Here is a 19,576-nt window from a genome sequence, read left to right on the forward strand (position 1 = left end):
ATAGGTCCCTCACTGTTGCCGCCTGCTACCGACCCCCCTCAGCTCCCAGCTGTGCCCTGTACACCATTAGTGAATTGATCGCCCCTCATCTAGCTTCAGCGTTTGTTCTGGCAGTCCTAAAATCTAAGCTAGATGCCCGCAATCTCACACAAATCATCAAGGAACCCACCAGGTACAACCCTAAATCTGTAAACAAGGGCACCCTCATAGACATTATCCTGACCAACTGGCCCTCCAAATACACCTACGCTGTCTTCAATCAGGATCTCAGCGATCACTGCCTGATTGTCTGTATCCGCTACGGGTCCGCAGTCAAATGACCACCCCTAATCACTGTCAAACGCTCCCTAAAACACTTCTGTGAGCAGGCCTTTCTAATCGACCTGGCCCGGGTATCCTGGAAGGCTATTGACCTCATCCCATCAGTTGAGGATGCCTGGTCATTCTTTAAAAGTAACTTCCTCACCATCTTAGATAAGCATGATCCGTTAAAAAAATGCAGAACTAAGAACAGATATAGCCCTTGGTTCACTCCAGACCTGACTGCCCTCGACCAGCACAAAAACATCCTGTGGCGGACTGCAATTTGCTGCACTGAATGTAAAGGGGCTGAATAATTTTGCACGCCCAATTTTTCAGTTTTTGATTTGTTAAAAAAGTTTGAAATATCCAATAAATGTCGTTCCACTTCATGATTGTGTCCCACTTGTTGTTGATTCTTCACAAAAAAATACAGTTTTATATCTTTATGGTTGAAGCCTGAAATGTGGCAAAAGGTCGCAAAGTTCAAGTGGGCCGAATACTTTCGCAAGGCACTGTAAGTACCTAGGTGTCTGGCTAGACTGTAAACTCTCCTTCCAGACTCATATCAAACATCTCCAATCTAAAATCAAATTTAGAGTCGGCTTTCTATTTCACAACAAAGCCTCCTACACTCATGCCGCCAAACTTACCCTAGTAAAACTGACTATCCTACCGATCCTCGACTTCGGCGATGTCATCTACAAAATAGCTTCCAATACTCTACTCAGCAAACTGGATGCAGTTTATCACAGTGCCAGCCATTTTGTTACTAAAGCATCTTATACCATCCACCACTGTGACCTGTATGCTCTAGTCGGCTGGACCTCGCTACATATTCGTCGCCAGACCCACTGGCTCCAGGTCATCTACAAGTCCATGCTAGGTAAAGCTTCGCCTTATCTCAGTCCACTGGTCACGATGGCAACACCCACCCGTAGCACGCGCTCCAGCAGGTGTATCTCACTGATCATCTCTAAAGCCAACACCCCATTTGGCCGCCTTTCGTTCCAGTTCTCTGCTGCCTGTGACTGAAACGAATTGCAAAAATCGTTGAAGTTGGAGACTTTTATCTCCCTCACCAACTTCAAACATCTGCTATCTGAGCAGCTAACCGATCGCTGTAGCTGTACATAGTCCTTCGGTAAATAACCCACCCAATTTACCTACCTCATCCCCATACTGTTTTTATTTATTTACTTTTCTGCTCTTTTGCACACCAGTATCTCTACCTGCATATGACCATCTGATCATTTATCACGCCAGTGTTAATCTGCTAAATTGTAATTATTCACCTACCTCCTCATGCCTTTTGCACACAATGTATATAGACTCTTGCTTTTTTCTTTTTTTCTACTGTGTTATTGACTTGTTTATTGTTTACTCCATGTGTAACTCTATGTTGTTGTCTGTTCACACTGCTATGCTTTTTCTTCTCAACTAGCCTACCTGGTTGAATAAAGGTGAAATAAAAAAGTGACTATGCATATATGATGAACAGAGAGTAGCAGTAGCGTAAAGAGGGGTTGGCAGGTGGTGGATGGTGGGACACAATGCAGATAGCGCGGTTAGCCAATGTTTGGGAGCACTGGTTTTTCAGGCCAATTGAGGTAGTATGTATATATGTACATGAATGTATAGTTAAAGTGACTGTGCATATATGATAAACAGAGAGTAGCAGCAGCGTAAAAGAGGGGTTGGGGGGGAACACAATGCAAATAGTCCGGGTAGCCATTTGATTACCTGTTCAGGAGTCTTATGGCTTGGGGGAAAAACTGTTGAAGCCTTTTTTTCCTAGACTTGGCACTCCGGTACCGCTTGCCATGCAGTAGTAGAGAGAACAGACTATGACTGGGGTGGCTGGGGTCTTTGACAATTTCAGGGTCTTCCTCTGACACCACCTGATGTAGAGGTCCTGGATGGCAGGAAGCTTAGCCCCTGTATCATTTTTGACACGCAAAGAACCAAACGGCGTTATGTATGTCGTGAAGCTAATAGCAGTGACGCTATTACTGTGTAACTCTGGTAGGGCAACATCTGAAGAATAGAGCATTTGGTAGTGTTTACCGGTGCTCGACCAGTCGGTGAAAGCCAACATCACCCACGGCAGATAACGGTTGATTGTCAAGGGCAATGAATTCCATTATCTTGGCTTAAATGGATTTTGCCTTTGAGTTGTCGAGCTGAAAATATCTTACTCTTTCAAATGACTGCTCGACTTGTTGTCTGCTCGATCCACACAGCAGACATTGTGGGCTAAGTTAGGAATGCTGTGTTGCACGTGTAGCTCCAAATTGTACGTGCCGTAATTACGTAATGTACTGTACCTACGTTATATAGGTATGCACGTCAGCTTTGACATTGGTTTCGCTCATAGGTGTTAAACTAGACATCAGCCGATTCCGATGTTGGCATGTTTAGTTAATATTGTCAGTTTCCGATATGTTCACCGATATATCGTGCATCCCTAATCTAAACCACTTTGAAATAAAGGTTCCATGACCACAAATCTTGTATTTTCAGCTGTTTGAAGCTGGTGTACAAAACCTGAGGTAAAAACTTTTACTTAAGAACAGGATGCATAGAAATAGCATACATAGAACAGATATACCGCTTCATAGACTTGCTTTCAATGAGAATGCCAGTTCTATAACACCCATTTCTATTTGAGTTTGGTTGGGTCGACCAAAAAAGTGACATATTGCAGCTTTAAAGATTTAGCAGCATTATCTAATTACTTCAGTATGTATCTCATGTGTTGACCGTCCGTGTTTCTTTTAGCAATTAAGCAGTGTTCAACATTACCTCATCTCGTATTGATAATGTCAGAGCGTGTCACAATGAGCTGGAGTAGTGTATCATGATTGTCTGGCCATCATGGAGAATATGCCAATGAAATCCCTCGCTGACAATGAGAGAATTAATTGCAGTGACATTCATCTCCTCACAGCCATTTGTCCACATGTTCATTTGAAAACGTTTCCCCACGGAGGCAAAAGACAAGATGCCAAATGATATAGATTATCGAAAACATGACGTCCAGCTAGAATTATAACCCCGAAATCAATAAGGACATGACTTAAACTCATCATCAACTCAATTATTGAGAGAAGGTTGACATTGCCATCCTAAGCCTATTACTTCTCTCCTCAAATCTAAAATATGTCCACACTGGAGGTTTTGAAGAGAAAAAGGGAGAGAGGGAAGATTTTTTCTCTTTTAGGGTTCCTATAAGAGGTCTGGCCACAATGTTCAAGGGCCATTTAGTTGTAAAGACCTCATTCTGATGCAATCTGTGTTTTCCTTCAGTAAGAAATGAAATCCCACAATGCACTGTTGTGAGACATGGGGAGAAAGTTACCTGCATCTCTGTGAAAAAAAAAAACAATTTCATATATTCACATTGAGTCCCGTACTCACATGGGTTCTTTTGTTGTCCTGACATCCTGACAAACTTTATCTAAAGGACAATTATTGTCAGAAAGTAATTTAGACAAATCAACTACTTTCAAATTGGACCTACTTCAAGTCTGTTGAACAACTCTAGTTTTCTGAATCAGCTGTGGCTGATCAGCCAGTTATCAAATTAATATGTAAATCTGAATAAGCAGTTTATTTTTCATAGTCAGAGTTTCAGTTCACAATACCAACTATGACTGGAGAAAAATGGGGGAACAATAAATGCCAAAACGACTGCGGAGGGCCAAGGGTTAAAGCGCTGACAGTCAACAGTCAGTTCTGGAGGCAAGGAATGTTAATAATAGTCATTGTTGCAGTGATACAGTAGGGCAAAAAAGTATTTAGTCAGCCACCAATTGTGCAAGTTCTCCCACTTAAAAAGATGAGGCCTGTAATTTTCATCATAGGTACACTTCAATTATGACAGACAAAATGAGAAAAAAAATCCAGAAAATCACATTGTAGGATTTTTTATGAATTTATTTGCAAATTATGGTGGAAAATAAGTATTTGGTCACCTACAAACAAGCAAGATTTCTGGCTCTCACAGACCTGTAACTTCTTCTTTAAGAGGCTCCTCTGTCCTCCACTCATTACCTATATTAATGACACCTGTTTGAACTTGTTATCAGTATAAAAGACACCTGTCCACAACCTCAAACAGTCACACTCCAAACTCCACTATGGCCAAGACCAAAGAGCTGTCAAAGGACCCCAGAAACAAAATTGTAGACCTGCACCAGGCTGGGAAGACTGAATCTGCAATAGGTAAGCAGCTTGGTTTGAAGAAATCAACTGTGGGAGCAATTATTAGGAAATGGAAGACATACAAGACACTGATAATCTCCCTCGATCTGGGGCTCCACGCAATATCTCACCCCGTTGGGTCAAAATTATCACAAGAACGGTGAGCAAAAATCCCAGAACCACATGGGGGGACCTAGTGAATGACCTGCAGAGAGCTGGGTCCAAAGTAACAAAGCCTACCATCAGTAACACACTACGCCGCCAGGGACTCAAATCCTGCAGTGCCAGACGTGTCCCCCTGCTTAAGCCAGTACATGTCCAGGCCCGTCTGAAGTTTGCTAGAGAGCATTTGGATGATCCAGAAGAAGATTGGGAGAATGTCAGATGGTCAGATGAAACCAAAATATAACTTTTTGGTAAAAACTCAACTCGTCGTGTTTGGAGGACAAAGAATGCTGAGTTGCATTCAAAGAACATCATACCTACTGTGAAGCATGGGGATGGAAACATCATGCTTTGGGGCTGTTTTTCTGCAAAGAGACCAGGACGACTGATCCGTGTAAAGGAAAGAATGAATGGGGCCATGTATCGTGAGATTTTGAGTGAAAACCTCCTTCCATCAGCAAGGGCATTGAAGATGAAACGTGGCTGGGTCTTTCAGCATGACAATGATCCCAAACACACCGCCCGGGCAACGAAGGAGTGGCTTTGTAAGAAGCATTTCAAGGTCCTGGAGTGGCCTAGCCAGTCTCCAGATCTCATCCCCATAGACAATCTTTGGAGGGTGTTGAAAGTCCGTGCTGCCCAGCAACAGCCCCAAAACATCACTGCTCTAGAGGAGATCTGCATGGAGGAATGGGCCAAAATACCAGCAACAGCATGTGATAACCTTGTGAAAACTTACAGAAAGCTTTTGACATCTGTCATTGCCAACAAAGGGTATTTAACAAAGTATTGAGAGAAACTTTTGTTATTGACCAAAAACTTTTTTTCTACCATAATTTGCAAATAAATTCATTAAAAATCCTACATTGTGATTTTCTGGACTTTTTTTCCTCATTTTGTCTTTCATAGTTGAAGTGTACCTATGATGAAAATTACAGGCCTCTCTCATCTTTTTAAGTGGGAGAACTTGCACAATTGGTGGCTGACTAAATACATTTTTGCCCCACTGTAGATGAGGAGGAATCCTCATCAGAAAGTGAAAAACAAGTGGAGAGAGGGGAGATGGAAGTGGAGCAGGTGGTGGGATGGAGGGAACAGGGGAGAGAGGAGACGGTTGGAGAGATGAGAAAGAAGAAAACAAATTGGATTGCACCTCCGACGGGTATTGATGGTTCATATTGTGTAAGAGTTGGGAGAAAATATGAGGATTTAAGGGTTGAGGTGTTGAGATGTGTGATGAAGGTGGGATGACGAGGGGATCTGGAGAGATGGCAATCAAAACTGAAGAAACTTGATTGGATCTACTGCATGTTGGTTTCGGAGGGAATGCAGCCCGTCTGCCGGCTTTCAACCGGCCGGGGGGATCCTGAGAGTGGGAGCTAGAAACAGAGGTGTGAAAAACAAAATAAGTCTGTTGAGGATGCAAAGAGAAGACCACATTGGCTATGACAAAAGTGTGGGAACACCAACTAAAACACAATGGTGAGGATATGATCGGAGCGAATAGAGAGGGAGGGAGTGGGCCGGGGTTCAAGGTTGTTGCCTGGAAAGTAGTAGAGTGTTGTTAGAAGTGAAGAAGGACACAGTACTTGAGGCAAGAAAGGCAATACAAGTATTTTTACATTATAACAATGTGATGCAACATTTTCTTACACTATTGGATGGAGAAGGTTCTGAGGAAACCAATTAACTTGTTGAAATGGTTTGTTTGCCCAGGCTTATTGTGCTGTTAAAGACAGTACATGACAGTTTATTAAGATGTATTCTATTAAACAGGCCTTAAAAAATTTTTATTACACTCATCAGCCATTGAATGCCTTCACCATATTACCACCATGGATTTTGATTCACAATACATTTTGGGTCCTTCTCTCATCTCCTTTGTACAACCACAAAGTATAGTTCTCTTACAAACGGAGAGAGAGAATCTTGGGTCTCAGCAGTTGAACATGAAAGTAGTTTTTGTGAACGTAATGGATTCATTAATGTTCTACTCACATTCAAGCCCAAGGCAATGTTTAGTCACTTCATTAAAATGGGACACAAATGGACAGTCCAGTAGTTTCTTCTCCATTTGACTCTGAGAAGTTCAGCCGGAATTGTCCTACTAGAGCTACACTAAAGATCCAGTGTCTTTGAGATTCTTTACTGGAGAACAAGGGTGATGTGAAATTACTACAACTCATGAGAGATATGATGAATCCAAACAGTTAATATCTACGTATAGAGATATATCTGTTTCTTCAAAATTCTCAACTAAAGAACCATGCTGATATAATCAGTATATGAATGAAGAGCAATACATTGGCTTGCTTGAAGACTCTTTGCTGAAGAACTCTGATTATGCAAAATGATCACAACTCTCAACTTATGAAAGATTGAGAATGACACGCACAAGTGTACAAGTGTGTACCGAGAGTTCATTACGTCTCTGACGATTCCACTTTTTCCTATATGACAAGGAAAACAGAATGCATTGACATTCCCATTTCAAACCCCTTGGTAAATGTGTACTCCATGTGTAACTCTGTGTTGTCTGTTCACACTGCTATGCCTTATCTTGGCCAGGTCGCAGTTGCAAATGAGAACTTGTTCTCAACTAGCCTACCTGGTTAAATAAAGGTGAAATAATTTTTTTTTTTTTTTAAATGGCTCACACCATCTGTTCCTAAATCCAATGAATTACCTTTCAGGGGAATACATGTTGAAATGCCATGGCTCCCAGTTTGCCAGAGGCATGGAGCTCCCAAAGCCTTTCTCTCCATGTTCCTGACATGGTTTGGGCAGGAAGCCGACCGTGACAGAAAGTTGGTGTATGGAAGTGGCTTGGTTTTATATCTCTCTGATTGGATTGTAGAATTGACTTGGGAGTGTAAGGCTGCGTAAGACCATAGACATGCAAGCTAAACCCGCCCTTGATGTTGTCTTGGTGTTGTCTCCAAAGTCTACATTTAATCCATTAAGTTTATCATTCTCTGAATCAGTCTGATCATTAAAACAAAAATATACTGTATCTTGGCAAGACGCATCTCAAGAACTTCAAATGTGTCTGAGCTTGTAAATAGACTTCTAAGAATCTGTATTGTGTGTTTTTCATATCAGAGTGTAGCACAGTAGAAATATAGAGTGGGTTTAAGGTCATTTTCAACTCTAGATGGAGATATTATTTAGTGATATTTAAACACAATATTAACACAATATTCACTCTTTGAAATTGACAAAGGAGTAGAGGTGGAAAAGAGAAACTACTCAGAGAGGATGTAAATGTGGTTTAATGTGAGAGAGGACAGCAAGGAGGTGGAGGACACCCTCAGGTGGTTGGCAAAGACGAACAGGAGGAGAGTCTGTGACCAGCATGATAGAAGGACAGAGGAAAAAAACAAAGAGCGGAAAAATGTTGATGTTGAAACATGTTGAAGAAGTACATAAGTATTGTCTGCATAGGAGTGATAGGAGGAAACTGGGAAAGGCAGCGAGATGGCCCAGTGAGAGGGCGTCGAGTGAGAAAAAACAGAGGGCCGAGAGAGGAGCCCAGGGGTACAACGGTGCACTGAGGGTAATGAGCAGTGATACTCTCCAGGAAGCCAGAGGAAGTGAATGCCATTGCAGGCGTGCATTGCAGGCGTGCATACAGCCTACTGGCAGGTTCATAGATCTGCGCCACAGCGGGAAATTGAGAGCAAAGACCAAAAATAGTCATTTTTTTAGGTTTTCAAAAAGAAGTGTGAAATGTTTGTTCTGTATATCCCTGTTTGATGAAGGACATAGAGGTCAAACTCACCCTTGGATATTTCCCCCCAGTATTAAAGTGATGAATGGCAAATACATCACTGAGATTTCATGAAAATAGAAAAGCTCCAATGAAATCAACCATCTTGAGCGATTCCCAGAGTGCTTCCACAGCAACAGTAACAACAAAGGAATGCAAACATTAATTATATTACTGTTTCAAACAAAGTTGTGAGTAGGACCTATTTTTCCACAGTCCTGGACTCTGGTGACTTCTCGCGTAGGGATTTGCTGCTGTAATATACATGCACTGAATATGTGAAGAAATTATGGAGCATTTGTAAATGAGCCTTGTCAGTCCTTTGTTGCGTTTACTCTGCATGTTCACACGGTGAGTTCATATTGTCATGCTGACATTCAAGCTACATTTAATTTTGCAGTGGTTAAATGTGAGATCAAGTCACCCAGGGTGAGCCATATGAATTGGGTGCCTGTTGTGGCCCTGAAACTGCTACATGTTCCCATTTTCCATCTCTTTCATTCACATTTAACTTATTTAGCAGTAGACTGGGAAACTAAATAATACAAAAAACACAGTCCTGCAAGATGTACTTTTTCTCATCCCTTCTTCTGCTAGGTTGCCAAAACAGAGATAGTTACCAAATTGTTGAAGCACGAAGTACTGACAACGCTGCTCAGGGCTAAGTTCAACCTTTTCACTCTAGAAGGAGGAGAGATGTGTCTGTTGAATTCTTCATTGTTTATAGGCCTAGTTGTTGAGGAGATTAACTGGGAGCAATTTTGCTTGGCAGAACAAGGGAGAGCCACAGGGGTTAGAATATAATTTACCCCGACTAACAAGACAAATCGCCCCCATGTTCCTACCAGCAAAATATTCTGCACAAGTAGACATACTTTTTAGAATATGAATTTGTCATCAAATGGTCATAAAGACATTATTTTTTAAAGTTAACATTATTATCAGGTTACATGGTATTATTGTTCATAATCTTCACAATTGTATAATGACATTCATTATTCATTCCCCATTGTTTTTATTTTAAACAGGCACTGATGCAAAGTTAGGGAGGGTGCACTGAGGTGTGATAGCACCATCAAGGTCCACATTGAGATGTGAAAATTATTAATGCAATTGACTAAATGACAGAGAGGAACATATTCATTAAACCTCTTGTGGGACAGGTGTTAGCTTGAGTGACAAGTCACAATTATACCCCGACTAACAAGAGACACTCACCCAGAGTAAAACAAATGAATTCCTCTGAGATTTCAGCTCAGGTAAAAAGGAATAAAAACTGACGCAAAAATGTTTTATTCTGTGAAAGTCGGTCACTGTAATTCACAGTGTTGAATGTGTTTTAGTGACAACAGAACCTAGAAGTTACTCTAAAACTCTTTAATCTACATTAAATACCTGCAGCCTTCATCACGCTTTTGTTGCTGATATCACTTCTGAATTCGTACTCATTGGGATGCAACATATTCATATTGATGTCAGCTGCTTTGGAAGTGTTGCAGTCTCGCAGTCACGCTGACTGGTTGCACTTGCCCTTTTAAGGCGCTCCTGTCTTTCTGTCTCTGTCTCGCAGACATGGAAAGCAGGTGTTTGACAGCTGACGGGTCTAGCTAAGTCGGGTAAAGAACGCTCCAGATCCCAGTAATGAGGTACATGAGAGGGATTGTGTCTTTCTCCTTCATTTGACTTTAACACAAAAGTCTTTTAACTAAACTGTTTTGATTTTGTCTTGGATTTTCTTTGTTTCTTCTACTTTGAGGCTAAAGAGAAGCAAGTGTCTCAGAAAGGTCTCATAAGGTGTTTTCAATAGTTATTTTTCATTGCCTTTCATCTATTTCCCCATCTGGTTGAATGTACACAGCAATGTGTTTTTCAGTGTAGCTTTATTTTGCTTTGTTTCCAGACAAGGAAATCAGTGACATTTAAATTAGGCGATCATGGGATATTGAATGGCTGATTTGTGGATAGTATGGGCTTAGGGGGTAATGCCATTTGACATAAATCTCTGATCCACATCAAAAAGAGAATAATCTATCCTTCATACTGCATTATATGCCCTTAATGTTGTGATGTCATGGACATTCAAATAACTAAACAAACTCCATCCTCATCACCACATCTGTCATTACGCAAATCTAATTATTCAAATGGTTCCATTGTGCATCACACTTTGTTATTGGAATCGAACCAGGAATCTACAGTACAACAGATTCTGCTGTGAAGAAGTAAAAAAAAAAGAAGAAAAAGAAGAGTAAAAAAACAATGTCAGATGACTGTATCTTGGCTAGTCATCGTTGGAACCTGGTTAAGAATGCATGATGATAGAGGAGAGTCCCAAACGGTCTCTTTGTGAAACAGCGATTGTCTGTGGCGCATGGACATCAGATGAGGATACACACTAAGTAGACACAGAAAGGGGCTTTCCAAATGCACTGCCTTGCGAAAGTATTCGGCCCCCTTGAACTTTGCGACCTTTTGCCACATTTCAGGCTTCAAACATAAAGATATAAAACTGTATTTTTTGTGAAGAATCAACAACAAGTGGGACACAATCATGAAGTGGAACGACATTTATTGGATATTTCAAACTTTTTTTTAAATTGGGCGTGCAAAATTATTCAGCCCCCTTAAGTTAATACTTTGTAGCGCCACCTTTTGCTGCGATTACAGCTGTAAGTCGCTTTTAACCAGTTTTAGGGTATGTCTCTATCAGTTTTGCACATCGAGAGACTGAAATGTTTTCCCATTCCTCCTTGCAAAACAGCTCGAGCTCAGTGAGGTTGGATGGAGAGCATTTGTGAACAGCAGTTTTCAGTTCTTTCCACAGATTCTCGATTGGATTCAGGTCTGGACTTTGACTTGGCCATTCTAACACCTGGATATGTTTATTTTTGAACCATTCCATTGTAGATTTTGCTTTATGTTTTGGATCATTGTCTTGTTGGATGACAAATCTCCGTCCCAGTCTCAGGTCTTTTGCAGACTCCATCAGGTTTTCTTCCAGAATGGTCCTGTATTTGGCTCCATCCATCTTCCCATCAATTTTAACCATCTTCCCTGTCCCTGCTGAAGAAAAGCAGGCCCAAACCATGATGCTGCCACCACCATGTTTGACAGTGGGGATGGTGTGTTCAGCTATGTTGCTTTTACGCAAAACATAACGTTTTGCATTGTTGCCAAAAAGTTCCATTTTGGTTTCATCTGACCAGAGCACCTTCTTCCAAATGTTTGGTGTGTCTCCCAGGTGGCTTGTGGCAAACTGTAAACAACACTTTTTATGGATATCTTTAAGAAATGGCTTTCTTCTTGCCACTCTTCCATAAAGGCCAGATTTGTGCAATATACGACTGATTGTTGTCCTATGGACAGAGTCTCCCACCTCAGCTGTAGATCTCTGCAGTTCATCCAGAGTGATCATGGGCCTCTTGGCTGCATCTCTGATCAGTCTTCTCCTTGTATGAGCTGAAAGTTTAGAGGGACGGCCAGGTCTTGGTAGATTTGCAGTGGTCTGATACTCCTTCCATTTCAATATTATCGCTTGCACAGTGCTCCTTGGGATGTTTAAAGCTTGGGAAATCTTTTTGTATCCAAATCCGTCTTTAAACTTCTTCACAACAGTATCTCGGACCTGCCTGGTGTGTTCCTTTTTCTTCATGATGCTCTCTACGCTTTTAACGGACCTCTGAGACTATCACAGTGCAGGTGCATTTATACTGAGACTTGATTACACACAGGTGGATTGTATTTATCATCATTAGTCATTTAGGTCAACATTGGATCATTCAGAGATCCTCACTGAACTTCTGGAGAGAGTTTGCTGCACTGAAAGTAAAGGGGCTGAATAATTTTGCACGCCCAATTTTTCAGTTTTTGATTTGTTAAAAAAGTTTGAAATATCCAATAAATAATAATAATCCAATTCCACTTCATGATTGTGTCCCACTTGTTGTTGATTCTTCACAAAAAAATACAGTTTCATATCTTTATGTTTGAAGCCTGAAATGTGGCAAAAGGTCGCAAAGTTCAAGGGGGCCAAATACTTTCGCAAGGCACTGTATCTCTATGACTCCTTCCTTGTTCGTACATTTAGTTGTCAAGGAGTAATGACTGAAGGTGATTTAGCTGCAGGCTCTTAAGTAACTAACACTCCCTTAACCCAATTGGTTATTTTAACATCAAATGAATGCCCTCAGACTTTCGTAAGTATTTGGAGTATTCATTAAGGTATAGTAGTTAAGTGGTTAATTATTTATATGGCAAACACATGCACAAAATATTTTTTACATATAATTCTGTATTTTGAGATCAAGGGAGGGCAAGTCATTTCCAGTTTGATGTGTGATGTTGTACAGGTGCACTGATGCATTGCCATTCTCTGCCCTAGTTTAATACTCCTTTGTGGCTGCTGTGTTTCTTAAGGACATGAATATTGCTTTGTGAGGCAGCCTCTGTGACCTAGACACAGACATCTACTCCATTTTAACAGACACACACACACATTTAACAATACATTTAAGAACACACACACACACACACACACACACACACACACACACACACACGCCTCCTCCATTTAGAATCTCCTCCATATCCTTGGCAATATGAGGTAATAAACAGTTTCTCTTCTCACAGAACATGCAGATTCATCTTGATAATGTTCCTTTTTGTGTAATATTTAACCTCAATTTGTTAAAGTGCAACTCCACCACTTTTCATAATCTCCAGCACCAAACCAGTGTCTACATACGTATGTGATAACAGCCCAGAAGTAAAGTCCTAAAAAAAGACTTCTCCATGACATCACAGGGTAGCATTAAAAGTAAAAACCTGTGATTTGCTCCCCACGTCACTGCATATCTCATAGTGTTTGAAAATCACTGTTTTTAAGATGCTCACAAACTTTGATGACGTCATCGGGTGAAACTTTTAAAATGTAATTTTTTTTCTACAAAACTTAGAAATGCACTTTTTTTCACATATTTTGACATTAGTATTGTGCAGTAGATAATGAAAATGTGGTGGAGTTTCCCTTCAACGTTTTTATTTAATAAAGAGGCCAGTCGTACTCCAGGTGGCTCGCAAAGCATTTCTCCTCTTTTTTATTATCACAGGCCAAAAGTACAGGGGGAAGAGAGAGAGAGAGAGAAAAAGGTTAGATAGAGGATGAGAATAAGTACTTTGCTATGGCACACACCTAACATGAGTGAAATCCAGCGGAGCCATGAGCCGAGGTGGGAAGAATGATGGATTGCGTTGAGGTTAAAAGCAAAGGAAGTGAAGAAATATGTTTTAGCTGCAGAATAGAGTTGGAATGATCCATTTAGTACTTGAGGGTGGGTTCACAACCTCTTTCCTTGTATAGTACCAAACTCTCCCCATCAACCACCCACTGTGGCAAGAGTGGTCAAGGTTTGCGGCCTTGGTCAGGGGTCTGTTTTCCTAGCCTCTGGTCCAGCAGAATGAACCCGAACAGTGGAAGGTTGCTAGATTGGATTTGTCTGAATGCCCCTTTTGTGCTGTGCTGGTGGTATCGGGGTAGACAGGGTGTTCAAAATAAAATAAATGACCAGGATGGTTGCGTTACCATGGAGTTCTGCTAGTCTCTACATAGTGGAATATCAGAGGAATTTCAATTGCCTGAGCAGCATGGGAGCTGGAACTAGGAATCAAAAAATATAGGGGAGTTTGCATCGAAATGACAGTTTGTAGTTTGTTTCTGAAATAGTCTTGTTACCTGCACACAGTCATTATACATCCATGTTCTGTGGCTGGTAACTGTCTTCATGTGATAACTTAAACTTCGATGAATGTAAGATCATCCACCGCCTTTCTGCTTTCGTAGCCTCTTACGGATTGGACCCTTTTTTTCAATTTTCTCCGAAAATGATATACCCAAATCTAACTGACTGTAGCTCAGGACCTGAAGCAAGGATATGCATATTATTGATACCATTTGAAAGGAAACACTTTGAAGTTTGTGGAAATATGAAATGAGTGTAGGAGAATATAATACATTTGATCCAGTAAAAGATAATACAAAGAAAAAAACATGTTTATATTTTCATGTTCCATCATCTTTGAAATGCAAGAGAAAAACCATTTTATCACTTAGGAATCCAGGTGTAATTTAGATATTGGCCACTAGATGTCAGCAGTGTATGTGCAACGTGTTAGACTGATTCAATGAACCATTGCATTTCTGTTCAAGATGTTGTATCAAGACTGCCCAATTGTGCCTAATTGGTTTATTAATCCATTTAAGTTCATAACTGTGCACTCTCCTCAAACAATAGCATTGCATTTTTTCAATGTAATAGCTACTGTAAATTGGACAGTGCAGTTAGATTAAAAACTCTATAGGATCAGTGGCTCCCCGGTGTGACAGTTGAGCTAACGTAGGCTAATGTTATTAGCATGAGGTTGAACATTTCCCAGGACATAGACATATCTGATATGGGCAGAAAGCTTAACTTCTTGTTTATTAGGGCTAAACCCCTTTTTTTCAATTTTCACCTAAATGACATACCCAAATCTAACTGCCTGTTGCTCAGGCCCTGAAGCAAGGATATGCATATTCTTGGTACCATTTGAAAGGAAACACTTTGAAGTTTGTGGAAATGTGAAATGAATGTAGGAGAATATAACACAATAGATCTGGTAAAAGAAAATACAAAGGAAAAAAAAATAATAATAATTCTACCACCATCTTTGAAATGCACCAGAAAGGTTCCATTTCCAGCCATCACTCTGCTTGTAATTCCGATAGTGTCCACAAGATGCCAGCAGTGTACTTGCAAAGATTCAGATCGATAACGTGAACCTCTCTTTTGTATCGTCTGACATCCCCAAAGATTGGAAAGCTGCCGCGGTCATCTCCCTCTTCAAAAGGGGGAGACACTCTAGACCCAAACTGTTACAGACCTATATCTATTGTACCCTGTCTTTCTAAGGTCTTCGAACACCAACTTAACAAACAGATCACTGACCATTTTGAATCCCACCGTACCTTCTCCGCTATGCAATCTGGTTTCCGAGCTGGTCATGGGTGCACCTCAGCCACGCTCAAGGTCATAAAGGATATCATAACCACCATCGATAAAGGAACAATACTGTGCTGCCGTATTCATTGACCTTGCCAAGGCTTTTGAACCTGTCAATCACCACATTCTTATCGGCAGACTCAACAGCCTTGGTTTCTCAAATGATTGCCCCGCCTGGTTCACCAACTACTTTGCAGACAGAATTCAGTGTGTCAAATCGGAGGGCCTGTTGTCCGGACCAATGGCAGTCTCTATGGGGGTGCCACAGGGTTCAATTATCGGGCCGACTCTATTCTCTGTATATTGTTGAAGTCAGAAGTTTACATACACTTACGTTGGAGCCATTGAAACTGATTTTTCAACCACTCCACAAATTTCTTGTTAAAAGGTAGGGAACATGTTAATTGTTTATAACTCTGAAAACAACACTATTGAGACTCATTGTTAATACGACTATATAGAACATTTAGCCTCTTCTCTTGAGACTTGAGTCTTAAGACTGTTGCTTCATTAACTTGTTGAGTGTAGGGGCAGTATTTTTATGTTTGGATGAAAAATGTACCCAAATGAGACTGCCTATTTCTCAGGCCCAGAATCTAGAATATGCATATAATTGTCACATTAGGATAGAAAATACTCTAAAATTTCCAAAACTGTCAAAATATTGTCTGTGTGTATAACAGAACTGATATTGCAGGCGAAAACCTGAGGAAAATCCAACAAGGAAGTGCCTAAGAAAAAACGAATCTCCCTGTTCCATTGCATTTAAAGGGATATCAACCAGATTCCTTTCCCTATGGCTTCCACATGGTGTGAACAGTTTTTAGACCGTTTCAGGCTTTTATTCTGAAAAATGAGCGAGAACGATCACATCGCATCAGTGGATGGCTGGGTGCCAGCAGAGATTTGCATGCGCAACAGCTTGGAGCAGACATTTTCTCTCTCTCCTATTGAAAAAGCTACGGTCCGGTAGAAATATTATCGATTATTTATTGTAAAAACAACCTGAGGATTGATTATAAAAAACGTTTGACATGTTTCTACGAACTTTACGGAAACTATTTGGAATTTTTCTTCTGCCCGTCATGACCTGCATGAGCCTGTGGATTTCTGAAATAAACACACCAACCAAATTTTGGGATGTAAAAATTATCTTTATTTAACATAAGGAACAATTTTTGTGTAACTGGGAGTCTCGTGAGTGCAAACATCCGAAGATCATCAAAGGTAAGCAATTCATTTTATTGCTTTTCTGACTTTCGTGACTAATCTACTTTGCTGCTAGCTGTTTGTAATGTTTTGTTTGCTGAGAGAGATGTCCTAACATAAACGCTTGGATAGCTTTTGCTGTAAAGCTTTTTTGAAATCTGACACGCCAGGTGGATTAACAACAAGCTAAGCTGTGTTTTGATATATTGCACTTGTGATTTCATGAAAATTAAATATTTTTAGTCATTTAATTTGAATTTGGCGCTCTGCAATTCAGCAGATGTTGACGGAAATGATACCGCTAACGGGATGGGTGTGCCAAGAAGTTTTAAGGAACATATTCATACCTAAGTACCTTAGAACACCTCACAAAACAACATGATTGCCATTCAAGATTAATAAGACTGCCTATCAGATATCATTTTTAGCATCATGTTACATGTCCTTAATCACTGTAACTGTACTGCCTTTTACTTTCCATCAGCAGTTTCTGATCTGAATTTGACCTTCAGACTAAAGTTCAGCCTAGAAGCTGGTAGGAGCTTGTAGTCCGTCAGGCTTGATGAGGTGTCATTAGAGAGTAATTGATATCTTCAAATGGAAGTGTGGCGGTGAGAAAAGGCAATGTTTCCCCCTCAGGCAGACGTCTGTATTAATAAAACATTAGTAGGAATAAATCACCAGATCTTTTTGTGCCTTCAGAGGTACTTTATGATTGTTGTTTTACCTCCGGTGTTTAGATGCGGTACTAGCACTTCTATAAGTCCTAAAATAAAAAACTCCTGTGAACTTGTACCCACGTCACGTTTCAACAAACATCTGTTCCGTCCTTGATTGCTATGCAGCAACACTTCTTCTGTGTATAATTATTTCCCCGCCTAGCTGTTTTTCATGCATCGATTTGACATTTCAATCATTTGTCAGTTGCTCACAGGTTTCTAAAAACATTTTCATTAATTTGGGTGTGAATGGAATCATTATGCTATGTTTTAACAGCTCTCTGGCGGTGATATTGCAGGAGCTTGTCATTTTGTTTACTGGGAAAGCATTTGGAGGTAATTAGTTGTGCAAATATTTCCGATTTAATCTATATTCATTGTCCCGACTTGTTGTCTCTTTGTATTGTGCCTTTGCATGATGAACAGGGTAGTAACGATGAGGAATTCAATTCTGTCTGCACAGCACCGTTCTGAATCTAAAGTAGATTCACACACCAGCTGAAACAATTACAATGTGAAATTGTCTGTTCTTGTTAAAACTTCAAATTCATGTGTAGCCTTCTTAGCTATGTTTCTCACAGGACCATTTTCTTTCCTATATGGATAATGTTGGCTGTGTGCCCTGTATGATAATGTTTTTTAAAGTAATGTTCAAGGTACTGTAATAGAGGTAAATGTGATTCTTGTTTTAATAAAGCCTATGTCCAATAGCTACAATAGAAATGGACCAAGTGTACCCTCAAAACTCATAAGATAAAATATCCTGATTATTAGACATGTCACGCGAACAGCCACATTACATCTGAGGTGTGCATACAAAGAGGAAATAACAACAAAACCTTATCCTCTATAATTTCCTATTCCATTTGTATTCATCAGGCCTCTCAAATCCTCAGTGACAGAAAATGACTCCCACTGGTCTCTCTGAAAGGATGATCGTCATCAGAAGTTCATCACAGTGTAATGATGGGGATGAGAGTCGGTACGAGGCAGGGAGGAGGGAAGCCATAATAGAAAGAGATTGGAGTGGTGGCCACAGTGGCAGAGCTCACAGCTCACCATAATGTAAAAAGGACATTGTTGGAGAGGTGCCACCATACATTAAATAAAGTGCAATCCTGTACTCACTCACTAGGTGGGTTAATATGGTAATCTTCATGAGGAGGGGACTGTGGCAAACCCCCATCTGGGAAAACAATGGGCCTCATTCAAATCCAACCCAATCAGAGAAGCCATAAACCAAACACTACACTCGTACACACACACACACAAAGACGCACACACAATCTGAAAAGCCATGAAATGGCATCTAGCTTTGAGTTTTACCAAACCATTGAAAATATGTTTTCCTGAGGACCTCTGTCTTTTTAAGTGACGTTGGTTGACTTTTATAGAAGCAGGCAGGTAGAGAGGGATCGTGGAAGAGAAGGGATGGAAGAAGGCTATTCGTCCCTTGTCACAATCAATTCCATTGAGTTACAACTAGTAACAGCTGATATCCATGTACTGTACCAAACTGATTCGGGTCATGAGTTTGTCCTCGTCTGCTGTGCTTTGATCTGTAAAAAATGATCCACGTCACTGTGAACACATGGCATTTCACTCTATACAGAGCCATCAGAGTATTGTGCTGTGTCATGAACATTCACATTCATGCTGGAAACATTGACTTCTCACTCTCCAAATGGAAAAGTATAGGCCTAGTATATTTCTACTGGGGATGGTGAGAACAGCTTGTTGGACACACACACACCAGAGTCCAGTGTCCCCACAGCGATGCTCTATTCCCGGTAGACTCCTAATATGAGATGACATCATGCAGTAGATTTGGCATGGCCACACAGAGAAGTGTTCCTCACCATGGGATAAAGAGCTGTGAAGATTAACCTCAAACCACAAAGGAGTTCCTTACTGAGTGTCAATAAAGCTGTTCAAAGGGTCTTTCTCTTAACGCTTATAAGGTTATTTAGTTTTACACTGTTTACTATAAGTGCCAAGGCAACATAAGAGGCTGTTTTGTTCATATAGCAATGTCTTTAAAGGGCAAATGGGATTGGATTGAGTAAACACATGTCATTATCCAGTAGTGAGTCAACAGTTTAATGTGGAGGGGCTCCTTGGTGATACAAGTGCCAGAGCAAGATCCTTTAATTCATCTTACCATGTTTTAT

At 40.5% G+C, this 19,576-nt stretch overlaps 2 pseudogenes; both read left to right on the forward strand.

Moving 5' to 3' along the window:
- The window catches only part of LOC139423511 (VPS10 domain-containing receptor SorCS3-like), a 391,895-nt pseudogene that overhangs the window by 257,940 nt on the left and 114,379 nt on the right, over positions 1–19,576 (forward strand).
- The window catches only part of LOC139424133 (VPS10 domain-containing receptor SorCS1-like), a 171,627-nt pseudogene that overhangs the window by 55,159 nt on the left and 96,892 nt on the right, over positions 1–19,576 (forward strand).

The sequence above is a fragment of the Oncorhynchus clarkii genome, chromosome 13 (genome assembly GCF_045791955.1).
Source record: "Oncorhynchus clarkii lewisi isolate Uvic-CL-2024 chromosome 13, UVic_Ocla_1.0, whole genome shotgun sequence".
Taxonomy (NCBI): Eukaryota; Metazoa; Chordata; class Actinopteri; order Salmoniformes; family Salmonidae; genus Oncorhynchus; species Oncorhynchus clarkii.